Genomic DNA, 24,227 nt, shown 5'->3' on the forward strand with positions numbered 1-24,227 from the left:
CAGTTAATAATGGCTAACTAGTGAGAACCATCTTAATTTCTACCAATAGGAGATAAATTGTAATTGATTCATATGCTAGCCAAATATACAGCAGTGAAAATTACACACACCTGGTCTCCCGTGTCTCTGTGTACCTCCCCACTGCCCTCTCTCCACTGCTTGCTAGGTTTACCAGACCCTTCTCTTAGCATGGTCTTACTGTGAGCAAGGCAAACACAATTAAGTGTTTGTTAAATTACAGCCTTTTCCCATATTTCCTCCCTGAGATTTCCCAGCACCACTTTCTCCTTTTTATTTTATTTCACTTTTTTTGAAATTCAAGAGTTTTAAAATTCTTCAGTCACATATTTATACACAATTGGTTGTTTTTCTCCTCCAGGGGGTTAATCACATCCCCAGTGTACATGGTTTGTTTGTTTTATTCCGTGGCAGCCTTATTTCTAAATCACCGGGTGGGGGATGTCTCATCATGGCCTCCATCCTGGAAAAAAAGCCCCTGCACAATGTGCAGGATTCACGTTTGCCCAGGGTGCGGTGGCAGGTAAGGGCATTTCAACTTGAGGAATGAAAATATGTAAAAGCACAGAGAAGTGAAACAGCTGCTTATTCCCCCGAACTGCTCACAGTTCACAAAGCCCTCAGTGTGACTGAAGCAATGTCAAGGTTAAGTCCTACTGTGGGGGTGGGGGTGTCAGTCTGGAAGAGGGAGGGCTTTGTCCTTGGGAGTGGGGGAGGGAGCACATAACACAGGCATTTGACTTCCTGTCTGCAGGTCCCTGGTCTTGCTTTCATACTGCTTCCCGCAAGGTCTTTTCTTATTGCCATAACAAGTCATGTCAACTTACCAATCCTGAAGACACTTGCTGAAAGGACCCCAGCTTTGAAGAATGAACTCAAAAGGAACATGATTTCATTTCTCTCCAACTGTAGTCTTTCTCAAAAGTAGCCAGAATGGCTGAAGAGGAAGCCGGAGACAGAGGTAGGCAGCAGCCTGACTGCTAGGGCTTAAGACAACATGCTAAGGGTTTGTACCTTAACCGGTAAGAGATGGGCAGTCAGCAAAAGGTGTCAGAGTCTGAGAGTAATACATACTTCCCCTCACACGTAAACATGTATGTGTATGTATAGATAGACACCCTGTATTTAGAGACATTAGATTCTCTGTAAATGTATCAAGTATATATATATATATATATATATATATATATATATATATATATATATATATTTACAACAATTGCTCAGTTATTATACTCGTATGCACATATAGTGTGTCTAGACACATTCATATATATGTATATATATGTATATATACACAGTTTAGTATGTACATATAAAGAATATTATATATGCATGCGCTTGTGTGTGTGTGTGTGTGTGTGTGTGTGTGTATACAGAGAGAGAAAGAGAAACAAAGAAAGACAGGCAAACAGAGACAGATAAACAGAGATACTGGATGGATACCTACCCTAACTATTAATAGTGCTTACCACTGGGGGCTGAATTGTAAGGGGGCTTCCACTTCCTATTTGATATCCTAATATCCTAGTTGATATTATTTGAATTTGATACAAGAGCATACATTGATTTGGTAATACAAAAATCTCAAAAGCATAAATATTTAGGGAACAGTATGTAGATAGAGGCTAATAATGAATATTTTTTTTAATGACTTGCCCATTGTTCTATGGAAATACAAGAGCTGTGGCCCTCTTGCCTGGCCAGAGGCCTGGGCTGCAGGAGGGTGGAGGTGGGGACAGGCTGGAGATCAGTCAGGACCCATTGCAGTAGACCCAGGAGAAAATGAGGTATAAATTATACACACTCTTTCATTGCTGAGGTTTTGCTCCTACTCTTCTCCAAATGGGGAACTTGCTCCCTTACCCCACTTCTCCACCTACTGAGATTCTGTTCATCCTTCAAAGCTGAGTTAAAATCCTAGTTTCTCTGTAAAGCTTCTGCATTCCCAGCCCTTGGTAGAGTTACCTCCTTAGTGTTTCCGTGGCACTGTTTCTTCAAGTATGGCATTTCTTTCTGCCTTGTTCTAGCCCTAGGTTATTTATATATCCTAAACAGAGTGTAACAACTTTTTTTCTTAATGTTTATTTATTTTTGAGAGAGAGACACGCACACTGAGTGTGAGCTGGGGAGGGTCAGAGAAAGAGGGAGACACAGAAACCAAAGCAGGCTCCAGACTCTGAGCTGTCAGCACACAGCCTGATGCGGGGCTCAAACCCACAAACTGTGAGATCATGACCTGAGCCGAAGTTGGCCCGCTTAACTGACTGAATCACCCAGGCGCCCCTAGACTGTAACAACTTTGAGGATAAGAGCCATTTCCTATCATTAAAATAAACAAAGAAACAAAAACCACCTAACAGTGCAAGGCTTTGCATGTCAGAGATTCTCAATAAATGCTCATAGAATGAACATCATTTAGAAAATATATATTGAGGGGCTCCTGGGTGGCTCAGTCAGTTAAGCGCCTGACTTCGGCTCAGGTCATGATCTCGCAGGCCGTGAGTTCTAGCCCCGCGTCAGGCTCTGTGCTGACAGCTCAGAGCCTGGAGCCTGTTCTGGATTCTGTGTCTCCCTTTCTCTCTGACCCTCCCCTGTTCATGCTCTGTCTCTCCCTGTCTCAAAAACAAATAAACATTAAAAAAAAAAATTTAAAAATATATATTGAGATAGAAACGTTTTGAAAGCTATAATTTCTTTTTTTTCTCTGTTTATGTCACTTACCATAAATCCTTTTCTCCTAATTTTATTACACTTAAATTAAAAAAAAGATCATAATAACCATGCCTCTGAATAAAAGGTTATTTTCTTTTATTATACTTCTCCAGAAGTATAATTTAATGTTTTACATATCAGCATCTGCTTCATGGGATTTCAACCTCTTGGTCCATGAGAATCACCTAGAGAGTATAAAAAAAAAAAAAAAAAAAGACTCAATTCCCCAGAGCCACTTCCCAGTATTTTGGTTCAGTTGGTCTGAGGTGGCCCTTATTTTAAAAGTTGGAGATATTAGCTTGTAGACAGGTTGAAATTTTCCAGGTAATTTTGATTCAACTGGTCTGAGGTGGCCCTTATTTCAAATTTTTTTTTTTTTAATGTTTACTTATTTTTGAGACAGAGACAAAGCATGAACGGGGGAGGGGCAGAGAAAGAGGGAGACACAGAATCGGAAGCAGGCTCCAGGCTCTGAGCCATCAGCCCAGAGCCCGACGCGGGGCTCGAACTCACGGACCGCAAGATGGTGACCCGAGCTGAAGTCGGACGTGAGGTGGCCCTCATTTTAAACAGTAGGTGATGTCCGCTTGTAGCCAGGTTGGAGTTTTACTGCTTTAGTTGATTGACTAATGCCCCAGGGTCATTTCTTGTGACATTTCTCTACCAGAGAGAGATCAAAGACTTCACATAGATTCACTTGAGATCATTCTCTGCCATCTGGCTGACTCCCTGGGTCCTCCTTATTTCCATCAAAATTCTAGAAATATTTTAACTTCCTTTCACTGCCCCCACACCACACACATAGCTCAGTAGCTTTATTCTTCACTTTTCCCCACTTTTTTTCAAACTCCCTGATAATTCAACATATTATAATGAATTTTCTTTTTGTATTTATAGTTCACTATAAATGCCTTTTAAATAATTCTTCCAACTTTATTGTTTCATATTTTTTCTTTTTAAAAAAATTTTTAAAGGTTTTTATTTGTTTTGAGACAGAGAGAGACAGAGCATGAGCAGGGGAGGGGCAGAGAGAGAGGGAGACACAGAATCCGAAGCAAGCTCCAGGCTCTGAGCTGTCAGCACAGAGCCTGAGGCGGGGCTCAAACTCACAGACTGTGAGATCATGACCGGAGCTGAAGTCGGACGCTTAACAGACTGAGCCACCCAGGCACCCCTGTTTCATATTTTTTCAAAAACATCCTAGGCATATTAAAACACATAGGTACATGTGTATTGCATATATGCAAGCCCACATAGACACATAGGTGAATGTGTCTCTCCCTGTGTTGTTCCGCTCCTTGCTTTTGTTTTTTAAACTTGTTCTGGGATCTTTCAAACATAAAGATGAGCATATAAGAAATGAACAGTTGGGGCGCCTGGGTGGCTCAGTCGGTGAAGCGGCCGACTTCGGCTCAGGTCATGATCTCGCGGTCCGTGAGTTCGAGCCCCGCGTCGGGCTCTGTGCTGACAGCTCAGAGCCTGGAGCCTGTTTCAGATGCTGTGTCTCCCTCTCTCTGACCCTCCCCCGTTCATGCTCTGTCTCTCTCTGTCTCAAAAATAAATAAACGTTAAAAAAAAAAAAAAAGAAATGAACAGTTAATAAACAGTAGTGTATATTCAAGTGGCCAATAAATATATGAAAATATTCTCAATCTCATTGTAATTAGGAAAAATGCACATTCAAATGAGAGTAAAAATGAATTTTACATCAGTCAGCCTTAAACTTTAAAAGTGTGACAAGGGGAGTTGTGAAGCAATGGAATACCAAAATACTGCTGATTTGAGGGTAAGTTAGTACAACTACTTTGGAGAATAAGTTGGTAGGATCAAATGTATTAGTCAGCTATTGCCATAATAATGCTGTGTAAAAACAAAACAAAACAGATACACCAAAAGAACTCTTCAAGTCAGCAAAGATTTCTTAAATAGGACGGAAAAGAAAAAGAAATGAAAGAAAACTGATTAAAAAAACTCCAGGGGCCTCTGGGTGGCTCAGTTGGTTAAGTGGCCAACTTCGGCTCAGGTCACGGTCTCGCGGTCTGTGAATTCGAGCCCTGAGTCGGCCTCTGTGCTGACAGCTCAGAGCCTGGAGCCTGTTTCAGATTCTGTGTCTCCCTCTCTCTCTGACCCTCCCCCGTTCATGCTCTGTCTCTCTCTGTCTCAAAAAAAAATAAACATTAAAAAAAAATTTAAAAACAAAAACAAAAAACAAAAAAAAACCTCCATCAACTCCTCGTTAGCACTATTAAAAGGGTGAAAAGGGAATCTACAGACTGGGAAATAGTCTACAAAGGACTTGTATTCAGAACATATAAAGAACTCCTACAAATCAATAAGAAAAAGACAAAAACTTAAAATTAAAAATAGACCAAGATCTGAATACTCACAAAAGAGGGTATTCAAAAGACCAATAAGCATATAAAAAGATATTGTTCATAAATAGGTTGAAAGGATGGAAAAAGACCTACCATACAAACAGAAAAAGAGAACTGGAGGGGCTAAACTCCTATCAAAGCAGACTTTAATATAAAAGTTTGTAGAGATAAACAGGGACATTCTGTAATAATAAAAGGGTCAGGAAGATGTAATAATTATATAGTTTATAGAGATATATTTACCTAAAACTGAGCCCCAAAAGACATGAAGCAAAACTTAACAGAATTGAATGGAGAAATAGATAATTCAGTGATAATAGTTGTACTTGAACGCTCAACTTGCTATAATGGATAGAGCAACTAGAAAGAAAGGCAGCAAGGAAGTAGAATACTTTAACAACACTATTTACCAACTAGACCTCATGGACGTTTATAGAACAGTTTGCTGCACAACAGCAGAACATACATTTTCTTTTCTTTTCTTTTTTTTTAATGTTTATTTATTTTTGAGACAGAGAGAGATAGAGCATGAACAGGGGAGGGGCAGAGAGAGAGGAAGACACAGAATCGGAAGCAGGCTCCAGGCTCTGAGCCATCAGCCCAGAGCCCGACGCGGGGCTCGAACTCACGGACTGCGAGATCGTGACCTGAGCCGAAGTCGGACGCTTAACCGACTGAGCCACCCAGGCGCCCCCAGAACATGCATTTTCTTAAGTACACATGAAACACTCTTGAGGATGGAATTTAATTGGAGGCCATAAAACAAATCACAACAAAGTTTAAAAGACTGAAGTCATACAAGGTATGTGTTTGCTGATAACAGTGGAATGAAATTAGAAATTAGTAAGAAAAAGATTTGGAAATTTTACATGCATGTGAAAATTAAGCAACATGCTCCTAAATAACCAATGAGTCCAAGAAGAAATCCCAACAGAATTTAAAAAGTGCTTTGAAGTGAATGCAAACAAAAATACAACATAGCAAAACTTATGGGAAACACCAAAAATAGTGCCGAGAGGGAAATCTATACCTGTAAACAGCTATATTAAAAAAGAAGAATGACCTCAAATCCATTACCTAACCCCCCACTTAAAGAGATTAGAAAAAGGAGAGTGCACTAAATCCAAAGCATGGACTAATGAAGCAAATAATAAATATTAGAGTGAAAACAAATGAAGCAGAGAAGAGAAAAACAATAGAGAAGTTAAACAAAACCCCAAATTGTTTCCTTGAAAAGACCAACAAAATTGAAAAGCTTTTAAATAGACTGACCAAGACAAAAAGAAAAGACTAAAGTTACCAAAATCAGGGGTAAAAAGGGGTCATTACTATTGACCTTACAGAAATCATAAGAGTATAAGGGCATACTAGGAACAAATGCCTGTCAATAAATCAGATAATCTAGATGAAAAAGACAAATTCCTAAAAACACACAAACACTCAAAACTGATTCAGGAAAAAAAAATAGATAATATATACACTAAGAAGTAGAGATTGAATTAGTAAACAAAAACTACCCACCAAAAAAAAGCCCAGGTACAAATAGCTTCACTGCTAAATTCTACCAAACATTTAAAGAATTAGTACAGGGGTGCTTGGCTCAGTTGGCTCAGCCTGGCTCAGTTGGTGGAGAATGTGACTCTTTATCTTGGGGTTGTGAGTTCAAGCCCCATGTTGGGTATAGAGATGAGGAAGGAAGGAAGGAAGGAAGGAAGGAAGGAAGGAAGGAAGGAAGGAAGGAAGGAAGGAAGGAAGGAGAAAGAAAGAAAGAAAGAAAGAAAGAAAGAAAGAAAGAAAGAAAGAAAGAAAAAAGGAAAGAGAGAGAGAGGAAGGGAGGAAAAGAGGAAGGAAGGAAGAAAAGAAAGGAAGAATGAATGAATTAGTATAAATCCTTCTCAAAGTCTACCAAAAAACAGGAGAGACAGTATCTCCTAACTCATTCTATAAGTTCAGTATAATCTGATAATAAAGACAGACATCACAAGAAAAGAAAACCATAGACCAATGTCACTTAATGAACATGGGTGCAAAAATCCTCTGCAAATACTGGAAAACTGAATCCTATATCATATAAAAAGGATTATACACCATGACCAAACGGGATTTATCCCTGAGAATGCAAGGTTGGTTCAACATATGAAATCAATGAATGTAATACATCATATTACTAGAGTAAAGGAAAACCACAGGATCCTCTAAATAGAGAAACAACACTTGACAAAATCCAACACATTTTCATGGTAAAAACGCTCAACAAAATAGGAAAGAAGGAAACTTCCTCAGCCTGATAAAGATCATCCGTGAAAAACCCATTGCTAAAATCATACTTACTGGTAAAAGACTGAAAACTTTTTCCCTAAGATCAGAAACAAAGACAAAGATGTGTGTTCTCATCACTTCTTTATAACATTGTACTGGAGGTTCTGGCCAAGCAATTACGCAAAAACAAGCAAACAAAAAAAGAATCAAGACAGGAAAAGGGGAAGTGAAACGCCTTCTATTATCGAACCCCAAGTTTGCCCTGCCACTCAAAAGACCAATACTCAAGAGACAAGTTTTGATTGGAAAGTAATTTGAACTTTATTCAGGAGGCCAGCCACCTGGGGAGAAGGCAGACTCTTGTCCAAAAACCAGCTCCAGGGTTTCTGCCTGGCCCAGGAGGTTTTAAAGGGATTTGGGGTAGTTAATTGGCAAAGGGAGTGCAGTGGCCTGCGACATGTCCTGATCATGTGCAGCCTCCGTGATGCCAGCTACAAACGTTATCTCACGGCTCAGGGGTTGTGCCAAGGGGTCCAGTTCCTGTTTTGTGATGTGCTCTGTTCTTTCCTCAAAGGAGGGCAAGGTCTACAGATACACAAAGGTGAAATTATTTGTGTGACCCAAAACAGCAAAGCATTTTGCTAAAAATTTGCTAGGCTAATCAGAAAGCTGAGGTGGCTTCAGACCAGCTTGCTGGCCTCTGCAGCCTTGGAACCTTCCAGTCCTTCACTCCCCAAGTCCTGTGGTCTGTCTGCCGTGGATCCAGGGACTTAGGTCAGCACCTAAGGAGCGTGTTAGCCTGAAGCAAGTTAATCCTCGAGGCCAGTTGGAATGCATTTAACACTTCTATTTGCAGATGACATGATTTTGTACAGAGCAAACCCTAACGAATCCACCAAAAATCTATTAAAGCTGATAAATTATTTCAAGGAGCAAGATACAAGATTACTATATGAAAACCAATGGAATTTCTATACATTAGCAATAAACAGTCTGAAAATTAAGAAACCAATTTCATGTGTAGCAGCATCAGAAAGAACAAAACGGGAATAAATTTAACTGAGGAAGCACCAGACTTCCAGACTGTGACAACAATGCATTCTTGAACAAAAAGCAAAGAGGATCTAAGGAATGAAAAGACATGCGGTGTTTACATATTGGAAGACATGATATTGTTAAGATGGCAACAATGTGCGAATTAGATTCTGTAGATTCGATGCGATCTGTACAAGAATCCAACTGCCTTTTGTGCAGAAACGGACAAGCTGTTCCTAAAATTCAGACAGATGTGCCAAACGATTCTGAAATGGTTGGTGTCCATCTACAAGAGAAGGGGAAAATAAATCTTGGCATTTTTATACAATGGGATAGTATACGGAAATAAAAAAAAGCTACTTCAACACTCAGCAACATAGTTGACTGTCACACATGTAAGGCTGAGCCAAAGAAGCCAGACACAAAAAAGTTCAAATATAAGTATACTAAGTTCTATTGGCATGAAATTCACAAACAGGCAAAACTGTGATGTCAGATGTCAAAAGACGGGTTACCATTAGGGAGTGGTATTGACTGGTAGGGGGAATGAAGCAGTGTGCTGATGTGTTGGTAGTGGTGATTGATTTGGGTGGTAGTTATCTGGTTGTCTACATATTAAAAATTCATTGAGGGGCGCCTGGGTGGCTCAGTCGGTTAAGCGCCTGACCCTCGATTTCTGCTCAGGTCGTGATCTCACGGTTGGTGAGTTGGAGCCCCACTTCGGGCTCTATGCCGACGGCTCCGAGCTGGCTTGGGATTCTCTCTTTCTTCCTCTCTCTCTGCCCTTCCCCACTTGTACTTTCTCTCTCTCAAAATAAATAAGTAAACTTAAAAAAAATAATAATTGAACTATACCCTTAATATTAGAGACCTTATGCACCTTCCTGTAAGTGTTAGATCTTAAAATAACATAGAAAAATCAGAAGTTTAAATCCCTTCACTTTGTGTGACACCTGGTTGGCTCAGTTGGTGGAGCATGTGACTCTTGATCTCAAGGTTTTGAGTTCGAGCCCCGCCTTGGGTGCAAGAGAATACCTAAAAATAAATTCTTTAAATCCCTTCACTCTGCCATACATGTATGACGCTCTTTGTCTCATCCCAGTTTCTCTATTGTGTTAGTTAATCTCACCATCTATAAAGAGTTTTGATAAAGATCGTAGCTATGGTGCTTATTTAAAATGTGGATTCTTTGGCCCCATTCTAGATCTCCTGGATTGAAATCTGTAGGGGAGAGACTTGGGACAATGCATTTTTAGCAGAGAAGCTGGAGAGGCACTGCAATAGGGAAAGCATGAGGGAGTCTGCACCACACGGAAGGCCTGGGTCCACCCCATCCCCCACCCCGTCTCTAATCAGTTCCTCTGTAGCATTTTCAAACCAAGGCCAGGCAGAAAAATTGAGAGACATTGTGTATTGTTTCTGCCTTGATGTGGGGGGAAGCAGAAGACTGACTGTCTGTCCCCTAAGCCTTGGCAGGACATGCCTTTTGCTGCTGTCCGATGTGTTTTTGTTTGGGTTCAAAGTTCCATCCCGTTTTTGTCCTTTGCAATATAAAGGAATTCAAGTGATTTGCTGAATTCCTTTTTTCCTCCCTAATCATCCTGGTTCAGCTGGAGTATTCAGAGTTTCAGAGGTTTTTGTTTGTTTGTTTTGATTTTGGGGTTTTGAAGTTGGAGTAAAGGAGTCTTCCTTTTATGTTTTTCTTTTCCTTTTTTAAAAAAATTTTTTTTAAATGTTTATTTTTGAGAGACAGATTGACAGCATGAGTGGGGAAAAGGCAGAGAGAGAGGGAGACACAGAATCCAAAGTAGTCTCCAGGCTCTGAGCTGTTGGTACAGAGCCTGACAAGGGGCTCGAACTCACAAACCTTAAGATCATGAACTGAGCCAAAGTGGGATGCTTAACCCACTGAGCCACCCAGGCGCCCCTAGCTTTGTGCTTTTCTTAATTACAGTATCTAAGGCTTCCATATGCAAATCTTTACTTGGACAGCATTTTATGTTCCACCATTATCTGTAGGACAGAATTTAGCTGTGAATCGAGTCCCTTGTGCAGTCCCTGACGTGAAGAAAGCTGGTCAGTAATGTTGCCACCTCCTACTTTCTAATATTTTTCGAAATCAGTAAAAGAAGCTCGTGGTGGGGGTGTTGAATAGGTGTGTAGGAAAGTGAATGGGGGTGGGGGTGAGATTATAATGCCTCTATCTTTAGTAAACACAAGTGTAAGCATTGTATACGTTTTAGTTAGTAGGGTGTTTGCATAACAATGTTCTCAGAGTGTGGACCATGCCACCAAAACCCAAGACCCAGGGATGGATGGGTTCCTTTAATTTACAGTTTAGGATGAATATTCAGAAAGGGGAGCTTTGTGCATCCTCTGTTATGTTAATGAAGCTCGTGCTCCTCCTAGGTCAGAGAATTTAATGTTCTAGCGAAGCAAGGTAACTGTCAGACAAAGGGAAGGGGCTATGGGCTATGGTATAAACTGGATGGGGTCTTGGGCTCCTTATCTACAGTTAGGAATGGAGGGCCCTGCTTACTTCTGAAACGCACTTCGAGTTTTACCATTGATTTACTGTCTCTGATATGGGTGGGCTATTTCCTGGCCTCATAGAGCCCGTTTTTGCATTCCCTTTGTTCCCTTAAAATCCTAACTAGCGAGGTTTTTGCATTTCTTTGTAGTTCTGATACCTCCTAGGAAGTTCCACAAGTAGTGTTCTTGGGCACGTAGAGTGGGTGAGACACAGATCTTGGAAAATAGCTGGCGGCCTAAGATGATTTGTCAAGGGTTACAAAATCTATGTCTGGTCTTTCTTTTTCTGGGGCCACTAACTCTTTCTGCTTACAGTTCTCTTTTCAAAAGGTTCAGTCACCTCTGCACAAATCAGAATTGAAGTCAGCTCTTTCCCCCCCACCCCGTCCCGACCACGATGGTTACTGAATAACATTTGTCTTTACTCACTTTAACCAGTGTGTGGTTTTATCTTTGATAGTTCTTTAACTGGCCCTTATCCGGTTCTTTCTATGAAAGTAATATAACTTGCTGTAACTTAATATTCTAGCACTCATATTTTTCCATGTTGCTATCTAGTTTCCATAAATATAGTACTTCTTGTTTTTTTGAAAAGTTTATTTATTTAAGTAATCTCCACACCCAACGCGGTGCTGGAATTCACAACCTGGATATCAAGAGTTGCATTCTCTTCTGACTGAGCTGGGCAGGTGCCGCCCATAAATATAATACTTAATCACTGCACAGTATGGGTTATGTGCTATAAATTTCTTAACCAAAAATCCAATGGATTTTTTATTATAAAAGGACTATGTGTTCATCATGGAAAATGAAAAAACTACTATAAACAAAATATAAATCTCCTCTCCAGTAATCCTACTACCCTGTTTTGCCTCTTTCTAATCCATTTTCCAACTTTTGCTGTTAACATTTCAATATATGTCTTTATGACCTATATATTCTCTGAATATATCCATATGATTAAGCATAATATTAAAAGCAAAAGTGGGATCTTTTTAAACGGATGTGTTTTCTACGTAATATTTCCTGATGTTATTAAATATTGTTCATAAATGCAATTTATTTTATTTTATTTTATTTTATTTTCAGAAATGTAATTAAAAAATGACACAACATTGTATCTTTGGTACATTGGATGTGCCAACATTTATTTCGCAACTTCTTGGTGGACTTTCCTGCCCTTTCTCCACCACCAGTATTTCCCTATTACAAACAATATTGAAATAGTCCTATAAGCAAATCTTTGTGCTCATCCTTAATTAGTTCCTTTGGATAAATTCTGAAGGGAGCATTTAACTCCACTGAAGATCAGCTCCTTTTTCTTTTGGCTTCTATAACACCACAATTTCCCTTTCCTCTCGTCACAGCTCTGCTTCCCATGTAGGATCTTCTTATGAAGATTTAGATCGTCTAAATCCTATTAGATTTTGACTGGGCATGTGTTTTTTTCTCCCATTCTTCCTCAGCAAGCCCATTCATTCCATGGTTTCCATAACCCTTCCTGTGCTGATGGCTTTCCATTTATAACTTCAGTCTAGATATGTCCTCTGAGCTGTAGTTCCTAAAGATCTATTTCATACGTCTCCACTTGGATATCTCACAGCACATAACAAACATAGCCAAGGGGCGCCTGGGTGGCTCAGTCTGTTGAGTGTCTGACTCTTGATTTTGGCTTGAATCATGATCCCAGAGTCTGGAATCAAGTCCCGTGTCAGGCTTCATGCTGAGGATGGAGCCTGCTTATGATTCTCTTTCTTTCTTCCTTTGCCTCTCTCCCCTGCTCAAGTGCTCTGTTTCTAAAACAAAGAAGCAAACAAAAACGAAACAAAACAAAAAAAACTCAACATAGCCAAAATGGACATAATGATTTTTACCTCCCAAATCCTTATTCTCCAGTGATTCCTATTTTGGTGAGCAGCACCAGCATCCACCCAATGGTTCAAGCCGAAAACCTGGTGATCTTGTCTTCTCTATTACATGGCACATTTTGCCAAGTCATGTTGACTCTACTTCTCACCTTTAGGCTTTAGAATTCATTTACTTCTCTTCATCCTCACTGTGGGCTCTAGACCAGACTGTCATCAGTCTGTATCAGTTCCGTAAGTGGCTCTTTGCCTCCAGTCTTCTCTTCGACTCATTTTTCACATTGCTGCCTAAGAAAATTTGCTAACATGCAAGTGTGGTCATGTCAGTCTGAAATTTAAACTCTTCAAATGTCTCTCCATTGCCTTTGGGATTGAGTCCACGCTCTTTATCGTGGCTGGCCAGGACTTTTTAAAAGAATAACTGGTCCTGCCTGTTTCTCCAGCCTCATTTCTTGACACTCTACACTCTGCTAAAAGCCTTGGCTGTCTTCTCAGTTCAGCCAGTAAGCCATTGTTCTACAGGCCATATTCACGTTTCTAATTGGCTCTGCCTGTCCCATTCATTGCACTACCACATCACAGAGTCCATCTAGAGCAGTGCCTGACATAATAGACATTTTAAAACACATGTGTTGAGTCAATAAATGTATAAATATTGGGTGAGAGGATGTTAATGCAAATATATTCTGGAAGCTGGATATATGCTAATTGAGAAGAGGTATAGTTAAGTCTGTAGTCTAATGTCTAAGTCTAGAGTAATTGAGAACAATGGTCAATTTCCTGCTTCAGCACCTTGGGTCAATTTCCATATCTCTTGGGGCACCTGGGTGGCTCAGTCAGTTAAGCATGGGACTTGGGCTCAGGTCATGATCTCATGGTTTGTGAGTTCGAGCCCCGCATCGGGCTCTGTGCTGGCATCTCAGAGCCTGGAACCTGCTTAGGATTCTGTGTCTCCCTCTCTCTCTGCCTCTCACCCATTTGTGCTCTGTCTCTCTCTGTCTCTCTCTCTCAAAATTAAGTAAACATTAAAAAAAAATTCCATACCTCTCTAAACCTGTTTCCTCATCTTTGAAATGAAGATATAGTATCTACCTCAAATAGATAGTGTGAGGATTAAGCAAGACAACTAAGGTAAAATGTTTAGTACTGCAAGGGAGGAAAACTTTTCCTTTCTTCCCTTTAAGTCTTTGGTTGCTCTAATAATTAAATTGACATAAAACAGATTAAAAGGAGAAATACTTAATTACATACTTACAGGGGCCCCACTAACACATGAGAGGCTCTTTGACAGGGAACTGAGGTTCATATGCCATCCTGAGCTACAGAGAAGAGGATAGAAGTCCGGCATTTCACACGGGAGAAAGATCATTCATAGGGAGATGGGAAGAGCCAATATTTGGTAAACAAATGTATGCCATGCCATGAGGAGGAGTCTTATGTTAAAAAAAAAAAAAAAAGGTTAATTTTGGTAATAGCGCTCTTCCTGGTATAGGCTTTCTATCTAAAATTTTAGAGCAGTTAAAGGGAAGGTAAAAAGCTCTTTCTGAGTCTGTTGGGCTCAACAGACTTGATTGTCTTTAGCTCCAAATAATCTTCATGCCAAAGTGGCACATTCTGGGGTGGACTGCTCTGAATCCCATCAGTACAATATCTGGCATAGAAGTGCTTAATAAACGTAATCCAACAATAATGACAATGGAGATTATGATACATTGCCTCCAGATGGGTGTTCCCTTTTGCACGCCAACCTATTACATGATTTAGCTGTTTCAATAAGCCTTCCCAGTTCCTATTAACAATTAAAAATAATCCCTCTTATTGCCTGCAATAAGAAAGGCAAACATTTTGCATTTCTGTGATTAGCAACAGTATACCTATTATTAGACATTCATGGTATTTATACATTTTGGCTTTCTTAAGAAAAAAAATGCTTCAGGGGTGCCTGCCTGGCTCACCTGGGGGAGCATGTAACTCTTGATCTTCGTATTGTGAGTTTGAACCCCATGTAGGATATAGAGATTACTAAAAAAAAAAAAAAAATTAATAAAGTAAAAAAAAAAAGGCTGGGACACCCGGGTGGCTCAGTCCATTAAGCTCCCACTCTTGATCTCACAGTTCGTGACATCGAGCCCTGCATGGGGCTCTGTGCTGAGAGCACAAAGTCTGCTTGAGATTCACTTTCCCTCTCTCTGCCCCTTCCCTGCTTGCATACACACACACACACACACACACACACACACAGATACACACACACAGTCTCTCTCTCTCTCTCTCTTTCAAAATAAATAAACTTTAAAAAAATAATTTAAAAAAAAAAAAATTTTTTTTTTCAACGTGTTTTATTTATTTTTGGGACAGAGAGAGACAGAGCATGAACGGGGGAGGGGCAGAGAGAGAGGGAGACACAGAATCAGAAACAGGCTCCAGGCTCTGAGCCATCAGCCCAGAGCCTGACGCAGGGCTCGAACTCACGGACCGCGAGATCGTGACCTGGCTGAAGTCGGACGCTTAACCGACTGCGCCACCCAGGCGCCCCAAAAAAATAAATTTTTAAAAAGGGTAAAAAATGCTTCAATGACCTCTTTGTGAACATAACTTTTTTTTTCTTCCTAAAAGGTTCCTTCAGATAGATTTCCAAGAGTAGTATTACGGTAACACATTCACATTTTCAGAAGTTTTGATATGTATCACCAGGTTGCTTTCTGTAAAGTACAGACAAGTTCTAATTTTATGATCCCTCCCTAAATCCTGATTCTTCCGCTTGTTTTTCATTAAAAATGAAAACATAATTATACTTTTCTGTATATCCTTTATGTATACGGCACGGCGATCACTTTGACCAGTAACTTGTTTCTAGATGACTCTTATCGTTTCTAGACAGCCATTTGTCATCCTTTCTCATAGTGATATTAGAGACTTACTGAGGTCATGTGTGAAATGTGTTAAAAATAAAATGTACTACCTGGTTAAATATGATATTCTTTTCATAGTCAAAACTGATGTGGTTTTTTTTTTCACCAAGTACTATGGTAGGTAAGTCACTGATTTCTCCAGAATGCAGTTACTTAATAGAGCAGCAAAATCAAAGAATAATATCTCTATAGTATAGCATATATACTATAGAAGAATGTTCCTTTATTTTTTTTTCCAGCTATATCAAGGACTTTGGTTTAGGTTTAACTTTGACTTTTGGTTAGGGTTGCATTTGTTGGCAAGTAACGGAAGATTGGAGGTAGGTGGTGTGGAATTGGTGTGGCAGCTCCAGAATGTCATCATTGTCCCAGGTTCCTATCTCTTGGCTGGGGTATAGTTACACACGGATTTCATTCCCTTGGTCAGCTCATGGCTTCAAGATGGCTGCTCTGATCCCAGACATAAGTCTTCCTCCCAAGCAGGAAGAAGAAAAAAGCACAAATGGCAAAAGGCAAAGGGATATCTGAATCTTTTTTTTTTTTAATCAGAAAAATAAAGCTTTCTTGAAAGCTATACTGAACAATCTTTTGTTTACATTCCATTGGCCACAGTAACTGTATAACTATCCCAGTTGCAAGAGGAATCTGGGGAGGAAAATAGTTTTAGTTGGACACATTGCCACCCTGAACAACATAGGGGCTGTGACAGAAAAGCGGAGGGAATGGATATTAACTAGGCAAATTGGCAGTATCGGCCATCGATGTAAATATGTATATAATTTTTCATTAGTAATATGAAAAATACCACGTGTTATTTCCCTTAAACCCAAATTGAACTTACCAAATACTCTGTGATTAAACTTCTGTTTCACATTAGACCAAAGCAAACTAGAAAAAAACAAGTGTAACTGGACTTCTCAAACCTGTCATTTCTCTTGTTCTTCAGGTTCTTTCCACCTGCCTCCCTCAACCCTGCGCATAGTATCACTCAGGAATTTGACATCTGCAGACAGTAGTAGTGCCTGACAAAGAAAACCCCATCAAAGTGCTGCATTTAATCCCGAAAGCATTCCTGTGACATATTTCATAAACCAGAGAAAGAAACAAAGCATTCTACGGTATGGAGTCCTATTTTCTTCTAGTCCAAGGAGGAAGGATTGCTTCCTCATTTTGCCTTTGCCATGGCTGACATTATCAGCCAACTAGTTAATCCATTGGCTAACATTTTAGATCTGGAAGTCCCTGGGCTGCTTCATTCATTAAAACTTTCCTACTCTGATTTTAGGAATTTAAAACGTATATACTCTATATATTAGATCCTGGTTCTACACATTTTAGTCTAATGGAGGGTCAGTGATGGTAGTAAATCTCTTCTGGGGAATCGTATTTCTTCCATAGACTAAGTAAATATAAATATAAATAAAACTTATAATTAGTCTCTGGAACCTAAAAAAAATAAAAACTTGGGGGGCGCCTGGGTGGCTCAGTCGGTTGGGCGTCTGACTTCAGCTCAGGTCATGATCTCACAGTTCGTGGGTTCAAGCCCTGCATCAGGCTCTGTGCTGACCGCTTGCTCAGAGCCTGGAGCCTACTTCAGATTCTGTGTCTCCTTCTCTCTCTGCCCCTCCCCTGTTCATGCTTTGTCTTACTCTGTCAAAAATAAAATAAAAATGTAAAAAAATAAAAATTAAAAAAAAAAACAACTTGGAGAGCAATTACCCTTGAAAGATGCAAAACGGTTTAAAAAAAATTTTTTTTTTAACATTTATTTATTTTTGAGACAGAGAGAGAGAGAGAGCATGAACAGGGGAGGGTCAGAGAAAGAGGGAGACACAGAATCTGAAACAGGGTCCAGGCTCTGAGCTGTCAGCACAGAGCCAGACGCGGGGCTTGAACCCACGGACTGCGAGATCATGACCTGAGCCGAAGTCGGATGCTTAACCGACTGAGCCACCCAGGCGCCCCCAGAACGGTTTTTAAAAAATATTTTTGCCTTTCAAAAACTAACAGAGGATACAGTTTTGTTTAACACATATGAGGAAGTCTTACAAGTTTTCTAAGGGTTTAATTTTCTCTTCATGTCTAGGAAAATACCACTAGATCTAAGAAATAATTTAAACATGAAAGCAATGAGAATTTGGTATGTTTTAGGGCTTCAAAAGCAAAATCCAATCATATGGCATAGGATTTTGTGCACATAAAAGGTGGTATGGAATACTGGTTAAGGAACTGTACTACTGAGCCATAGTGCTAGAATTATTAGCTGTGTGACCACGGGCTAATTACTTAGCTTCTCCGTGTGCGCCTCAGTCTTTTGTAGGTTAAATGGGGACAATATTAGTATGTACTTCAAAGGATGAGTGTGAGAAATAAATGAGTTAATTTCCACAAAGAAGTTAGTAGAATGAGTACCTGGGCATTTGTTAGCAGTCAAAAACATTAGCCGTTATTTTAGCCATTAGGAACTCCTCTTTTCCAGTGCTAGGACTCTTCTCTTGTAAGCAACCTCCAAAATCCAGTTGTGGCAATCTTCTCTTAATATAGTTCCACCCTTGGGTCGCCTGGCTGGCTGAGTCAGAAGAGTCTGTGACTCTTGATCTCTGGGTCATGAGTTCAAGCCCCACATTGGGTGTAGACATTACTTAAAAAAAAAAAAAAAGGTTCCATTCCCCTTTGAACATGTACTAAAAATGCAATGGAAACTCTTAGCATGTTTCCTTATGCTTGTAACTTAACAAAATAATAATCAGAGCAAGCATATGCAACAACAAAAACCAAAGCAATAGTCCTTTTATTCTCTACAAAACTATTTATGTATGTATGTATGTATGGTATGTATGTATGTATGTATTTCTTATTTCTAAATATTTACTTACTTTGGGGAGACCGCAAGTGGGGGATGGACAGAGAGAGGGGAACAGAGGATCCAAAGCAGGCTCTGTGCTGACAGCACAGAGCCCAATGTGGGGCTCGCACCCAGGAACCATGAGATCATGACCTGAGCCCAAGTCAGACAGACGCTCAACTGACTGAGCCACCCAGGGGCCCCTTTACAAAACTTTTTAGACCAAAGCCTCAAATATATTTCAAAATGTTTTGGTAGTCATTCACAGCATGTATTAATCTGATAAAGGCTCACTTTTTAGTTCTTTGCCCACTAATTGCTCATGGATCCCCAAGACTATGGGGTAACAGACAAGCAAGATTTAATGAATCGTGGCCAAAGAAGTAAGTAAATGATTTTTTTTTCTTAAACACCCAAGGCCACATAATGTTGCAAGTAGAGAAGAGAATGAAGTCAGAGTGTCCTCACAGAACACTCCTCACATAAGTAGGAGACAGAACTTCTTCAGTGGTTCTCTGAAGGTAGGATCCTTGCCATAGGAAGACAGCTGGGTTTAGCTGCCTGGATGGGGTCGGGCTGGGTGGGTATGGTTCTGATGCCCACCAGAGTGGCCAGACATTTGGGAGACAAGCCTCTCAAGCACAAGTACTCACCCACAAAACTTATAGCTAAAACTCAATCACGCCCATGATTTCAAACATTCGGAACAAGTTGTTCTGTCTAGCTTTGTACTGGGGCTTACAGCTTCAACAACTGTAGCCTCTGGTAGCAAAAAGAAGAATATTTTCCCAAAGTGGCAATTGTTTGGGATTACCCTGGAGACTCCTACTTCCGTACAGCTCTAAAAATAGAAATTCAAAGGTTTTATAACTTCATTCATTTAACATTTGCTGTGCATAAAAACCGAACTATTCAAAATTCCTGCTCAATTAGGTCTAGTTTGTTAAGGTCCACTAAAAATGGTAAATCTTTGGCATGTAACATTTAAGATTTCTGCTAAATGTTACAAATTAAACATAGTAGATGTGACCTTATTTTTTAAGAGCAACTCGAGGCAGAAAAGCCTATCCAATTAAAAAAAAATCTGAATCCAGTATGTCTCTATCAACAAGTCTTCTCTGAAGTATTTATTGACCTTGTTGATCACTATTAAATTTGTGAAAGACTGGTATTGTGATTGCTAAGTATTTTTGAGGAGTGAAAGAAACAATTTGAAATTCACTGGATGAGCTGAAAACAATGCCACAGATCTTGGATGTTTATTTTCCAGAGTTTGTGTATAAAAAGAGGTCTTAAAATTACATAGAATACTGATCCTCAATACATTTCTTAAACATATTTAAACTATGCAATGCATTACTTTTAAGAAATCTACCACGCTTTAAATACTTGAGAGCATATCTTTCTTTCGTGGGAGTGTAATTAGCAAAAGGGCCCTGAAGTGAGTTAGGAGCGGGAAGAGGAAGAAAGGAGGATGGGGCCGTCATCCTTCTGGGTCTGGGCTAGTTTGCTTGTTCTACATTCTGAAAGAGAAAAGGTCAACGCAGGAAATTTAGTGATTCCTTATTATCTTAAGATGGAAGTCATGGCTCTTGGACTCGTCCAGACTGTGCATGGAGAGTTCCTTTTCCCTTGCATCCTCCTAGGTAGCGGTGGGTTTAGGAAGGAGGTGGCGGGGCGCAGGCCCACGGTCCTCGCCCGCGCTCCCTGCATCCGAGTCCAGAGGCCAGGATGTCTTGGTTCACCCAGTATACATTCTGGGAGGGCCCGCGCCATTGCCAGACTGGAGGAGATCTCCGCTGGCGTGTGCAAACGGGATTCTGCGAATGTTGACATTAAAGGAATACGCAAATTCAGCGTCGTAGTCCCCGCAGCTTACCCGCACCTATTTTTATATCTAAGCCAAGGTCACTCTTTAATACCGGGCCACAGCCTGAGCTGGGGCGTCGCGCCCTGCCTTGTGACGGCGGCCCAGGCGGGCCGAGCGGGCGCCAGGGGCGAGGCGGGGGCCGCGCGGCGCCCCCCGGCTGGCCCGGCCGGCACCTGCCCGGAGGCCGTCTGAAGGCCGGGTCCGGAGGGAGGCAGGGCGGCGTCCCCGGCGCCGAGGAGGGGCCGCGCGGCGCGGGCGGGGGGATTCGCGGTGGGCGCGGGCGCTGCGCGGCAGCAAAGGCTGGAGGCGCTGCGGCGCCAGTGCGTCACGCCGGCGGAGGGCACGGTGGGCTGCGGCCGACCCGCCGACTAGGAGCCGGGCGTCCGGGGCGAGGGGGAGGCGGCCGTACCCGCCCTGGCAGCCGCGAGCGACGCGGCCCGGGACCGGCCGGGGGTCGCCAGCGAGCCGCCGGCTCCATTCATTCCCGCGGCTCCGCCTCCTTTCCCGGGCTCCGGTGGCTCCGGAGGCGCGTCCGAGGTGAGTGCGCTGTCCGTCCCGGGCGGGGGCCGCGGGCTGAGGCCGAGGCTGCCGCGCCCGACCCCGCGCCCCGCCGGCTCCGGCCCAGCGCCCCCGCGGGCGGCGACGCGGGCCGCCGGCTGCGGGCCGCCTTGTGGACTCGGCCGCGACGCAGGCCCACGCCGGCCTCCCGGGCCCTGGGCGCGCGTCCAGCTGCCGGCGGCCGGCCGCGTCCCCCGAGGGGCGTGTGGCGCGTCCCCAGGTGCGCGGGCCTCCGCGTCAGAGCCACCATTTTGTGTGAGGGAATGCCGCCTTCTTCCTTGGCTGGCCTGGGATCGGCTTTGGCTCCCCGGCTGCTGCGTGCCGAGCCCCCTCCCCTCCCACTGCGCCCCACCTGGAGCCTGGCCGCGCTCGCCCGTTGCCCTGGCTCGGTGGAAAGCGGACCTGGTGAGGCGGCGCGCCGAGGCGTTTAGGCTCGGGTTCAGCCACGCAGGTGGTCTCCGGAGATGCTCTGCCCACCTCCCTTGCATTTAACCTCTGGAATAGATAACTGTATAGATTCTCTTCTAGAATGAAGGGCATCGCAATTTTGTTCTAATTCTTAGCCGCCCATTGTGCAGTTTTTCGAGGCCTGTGCCCCAGGAGATCGGTGGGTGAAGCATCGAGCCCTGGGTTGTTTATGCCTCGGGGATCTGGATTGCATTTACTCCTATTATTGTCCTTTGGAAGAAATGATGAAACCTCTGACTCGATTCTGGAAACTGGTGTGGGTATCTTAGGTTATTTTAGATTATTAGAGTAGATTCTAAAATAACCACCTGATGCAGGCCCCCTTCCCCCTTGGAGAGATCCTTTGGAAACCTCAATTAAAATGCTCAAGTGTGAGGATTTTTGAGGGGGTTGGGGCTGAGCGAGCAGGTTACTCAGAGACTACGGGAAGGAAAAGTTGTAATTGTATTCAGAACTGTTAGGCACTTTGTGATTTTCAAGGTTCCTCAGAATTTGGTAATTTTTGTTTTGATTTATCTTCTGGCAAATGTGCTTGAGTACCTAGTGGATTATACTTGTGCCGTTTGTATTTTATCAGTGCATCACAGACAGGGATTAAAACCTGGCATGGTGGCTGTTGCATAATACACACGTTTGGGCCTCGGAGGGAAATCACCAAAATAGATCTGTACCATGTATTATTATTATATGCTTGCATTGGCAGATTGATAGCATGTAAGTTGTACCGGATATCTTTGCAAACTATAGCTTCTTTTTCTCCTACAGGAGAAAAGGTTTTTCTGGTCTGCGGACCGGACTGAGTTTTCCTGTTGAGGGTGGTGGGGCTTTGGACAGGGAATGAAATAGTGAGAGGAACCTGGGAAACATCTATGTGTGGTAAGACTTACAGTACAAAGATGAAGAGTCTTTGAAGGAAAGCTTGTAGGTGTCATAGTAGCCTCCTCTTTTTGAATTTATGATGAGGATTGGCTTAGGGAGTTTAGAAATAGGTTATGACTGGTGATACTAGCCTGCTGCACGAGTGATTATAGTAACCAGAGGTGCCTTACCTGTGGATTTAAGGTTCTGAAAAGTTTCAAATTAGTCTCACCTGAGATTCGTCCAAAACAGTATTAGACTCATTACAAACGGTATCATTTCCTAATAAAGGTATAGTATATGTCAAAGGACTTAACTCTTGAATTGGAGAAAACAAAGTGTTTTATAATTAGATGCTCTTGAGAGTAAAATGTCATTGCCACCCTCCTTATGAAATTACTCTCAACTTTTTTTGAATAGTTGAAGACTTCCATTAATTCTTTATAAACAAGTGATTCCATATCATGGGCCTTTCCTAGCAGAAATGTCATGCCTCTCCTAAATGACGTGTTCCAGGAGGAGAATTATGGAAGTGACAGGGACCTCGGACATGGAGAGATGAGTCTTGTTTTTTTAGGAAACTTAAGGAAGCACCGATTGTTTTCTAGGGGTTACAGGTGCCCTGATTGGATGTGTCTTAGGTCCGTGGGGAACGAGATTGTTCCTCCCAGCACGTTCAGCTCTGAGCCAGACACAGTTCCTGCACCTTTAAATTCTGTAAATGCACAGGTTACAGAGGTTCACTGATTTGGTGCTACTGGCCTTATTAACTCCAGTTTGAATTAACGTAGTTGGAGATTTTGGGCATCATGTTACCAATATTTGAGAAATTGAAAAGGAAAAAGGCCTTTCAATATTTTTCTCCATTAGCTTTTATCTAACCCTTTCAAACCCTTACATGTGTTATGTTCAGTAATATGCCTAAAAATGCAGAGATTTTCTTTTTAAAGGTAATTAGAATTTAAGAGGATTGAGTATTCAGGCAGAGTATTCAGGCAAAAATGTGTCAAGGGTTCTGTAGAAAGGATTGTAAGTTGACTAGGAAGTGAAACAAAACCATCATGTTTCTTCCCATTTCTAAGATGTTGTGAATCTGAAATGAAAAAGGAATTGCATGGTTATTGTGTTTGAGATGATTTTCTCTTCACACATCATTAGGCTTCTGATCCGTTGTATATTTAACCCTGAAATTAAAGTTCTAAATTTGGCATGCTTCACTGGTAGTAGGGCATTTCACAATTCTTTACAACAACAACAACAACAACAACAAAATTACTGGAGGTTGAATTTATTAAGAAAAAGGTGTCATGGTTTAAAAATAATCAGGAAAAAGCTGATAATTTACTAAAGATAACCTAAATAGACTCATTCGGTTTCAGGGCTGGTATGAGATCTTATCTGCTTTGTAGGAGGGAACTACTCATTTAGTCCCACCTATTCTTTGTCCAGAAAGTTTGTGACTCATCACATGTTTTTAAAAATATGTATCATTTTTAGCTACTACCTGCTCCAGTGAGGTGTTAATTTTAGGCTACACCAAAGGGTGTTTTCATTTATTCAACAGAGTGTCTGTTGTACCTTAAGGGGCACAAGGGGTGCCTGGGTGGCTGGGTTGGTTAAGTGTTTGAGCCCAGCGTCAGGCTCTGTGCTGACAACTCAGAGCCTGGAGCCTGCTTCATATTCTGTGTCTCCTTCTCTTTCTGCCCCTCCCCGTTCGTGCTTTGCCTCTCACTCAAATAAACATGAAAAAAGTTAAAAAAAAAAAAGGACACAAAAACAAGTAGACCTCACCTTCATGGAGTTTATAGTGAAGTATTGTGTATTAAAATGTTAAAGATTTCCTTAAAATCTAACTGCACACAGAGTTTTGCAACTATGAATCGGGAACAAGTCAATTTAATAAATTACATTTTTAAT

At 41.6% G+C, this 24,227-nt stretch overlaps 1 protein-coding gene across 5 annotated transcripts in view; it reads left to right on the forward strand.

Moving 5' to 3' along the window:
• Positions 1-811: 811 nt before the first annotated feature.
• The window catches only part of FAM169A (family with sequence similarity 169 member A), a 91,991-nt gene continuing 68,575 nt past the window's right edge, over positions 812-24,227 (forward strand). Inside the window, exons 1-2 of one of the 5 annotated variants that reach the window (XM_019463010.2) lie at positions 812-979; positions 16,658-16,829. The gene's annotated coding sequence lies outside the window, so the exon portion shown is untranslated. The other 4 variants (XM_019463009.2, XM_019463011.2, XM_053907270.1 and 1 more) reach the window with 4 other exon arrangements.

This window comes from Panthera pardus, unplaced genomic scaffold (genome assembly GCF_024362965.1).
Source record: "Panthera pardus isolate Hobbes unplaced genomic scaffold, ASM2436296v1 HiC_scaffold_2, whole genome shotgun sequence".
Lineage (NCBI taxonomy): Eukaryota > Metazoa > Chordata > Mammalia > Carnivora > Felidae > Panthera > Panthera pardus.